This window comes from Arachis ipaensis, chromosome B05 (assembly GCF_000816755.2).
Source record: "Arachis ipaensis cultivar K30076 chromosome B05, Araip1.1, whole genome shotgun sequence".
Taxonomy (NCBI): Eukaryota; Viridiplantae; Streptophyta; class Magnoliopsida; order Fabales; family Fabaceae; genus Arachis; species Arachis ipaensis.
The window spans coordinates 70,082,800-70,084,781 of NC_029789.2; positions in this window are offsets into that span (position 1 = coordinate 70,082,800).

Here is a 1,982-nt window from a genome sequence, read left to right on the forward strand (position 1 = left end):
TTAAACTTGTTTGAAAACTGTAAATTGGAACATGAATTGTAGCTAAAAATACACAACCCATGAGATTTGAGCTTAATTACATGGTTACACTACTTAACCATAACAGTTTATTCTTGTGTGTTTCCTTCTCTATAATTACAATCTATATTTTGTTCCATTCTATATGTCAAATGTTTAGTGTATTAATATGCATACATATGATTGAGGCCATTATTTGTTATTAGCTCACTTATCCCAAATAGCCTACCCTTTCAATCACCCTTGTTAGCCACGTTGAGCCTTTTAATCCCCATTTGTTCTATATTTTACCGCATCACTAGCCTTAAGCGGAAAAACAATTAATTACCCCCAATTGAATCTTTGGTTAGCTTAAGATAGATATTGTGTATTAATTAAGTGTGGAGAACTGTGGGAACTTGGGTTAATGAAAGTGTACAGTGTTTAAATGAGAAAATATTGGAAATTTGGGTACCTACTCATGTGAAACCAGAAAAATTAAAAAATCCATGTGCATTGAGCGGTACTCCTTGTGTGTGGACAGCACAAGTCTCCTCCCCAAGCTTGGAAATTACGATAAAGTGAAAAGAGTTAACGTAGCGCTATGCTTTTTGGGCCTTTGGTTGAGCGCTACGTGGTTCCCCTATTCGAGCCTTGGTGTGAGCACTTGCTTGGTTAGTTTTTGGGCCTTAAAGATGCCTATTATTTGTGCTTCAATTTAATGCCAAATATAGATTGTTACATGTCATTGGAAAGCTTTGAATGTCAGATTTCCAACGCAACTGGAAGCACATCAATTGGACAAATGTAGATCAAGTTATGGTCATTTGAAGGAGGCATGGTCATGCTGTCACAAGGCTAAAAAAACCCGAAAAAGTTAACAATTTTAACGTAGAACTCCATGTAATTGAGTGCAAGCCTTTGTTTCCTTTGTTCATGGTCATGGGCCACGCTTTTAAAAGCGTGGCCTAAGGCATCAAAGTCTGCTCCAACTTCAAAGTGTGCCCCAAAACTCTTTTTTTCTCCTTTTAAGCTTATTTTGTGCACTTTTGCTTCTTTTTCTTCTTATTTCCTACAAAGTTTATCAAATCAAAAGATCAAAGAAATATACCATTTAAGCACAAAAGAATGCAATATTTAAGCACTAATCATCAATTTCTTGTATGAAAAAGCATAGAAAAATGTGACATGATGACATGTCATCACAACACCAAACTTAAACCTTGCTTGTCCCCAAGCAAGAAAAGAATCATGCAGTGCACTTTGACAAACCAAGGTAAGAAGAATAGCAAGTTAATGTTCATGGTAGGCTAGTTTTCTAGGCATGCCACAATCACAAAAGACATATAAGTGATTGATGCTGATGGGATATTTTTGTGGAAAAACGAATTTCTCCAAAACACCCAAAACTAACCGGCAAGTGCACCGGGTCGCATCAAGTAATAATAACTCATGGGAGTGAGGTCGATCCCACAGGGATTGAAGGATTGAGCAATTTTAGCTTAGTGGTTGATTTAGTCAAGCGAATCAAGATTTGGTTGAGAGATTTGTGATTTGCAGAATTTAAATTGCAGAGAAAGTAAAGGGAGTGGGTAAATTGCATGAAAGTAAAGAGAACTGAAATTTAAAGTGCTGAATCTTAAAGAACAAGAAATTAAATGGCAGACACTTAGAATGCAAGAAATGTAAATTGCAGAATCTTAAAGTGCAAGAAATGTAAATGGCTTGAATTGTAAAGGGAATTGGGAATTGGATTTGCATAAATTAAACAAGGAAAGGTAAAATTCAACAAACAGAGAAATAGAAGATGACTTGGATTGAACCGGATCTAAAAATAGAATTGTAAATGAGCATGAAAAGCGTTAAACAGAGAAAGTAAAATGAGAATTCAGATCTCAGGACTCAAGAGACTAGATAGCCAAGTCTAGATCTCAATGCCTTCCTAAATCCAACAAGAACAATTGCAAAGGAAATGTAAATTACAA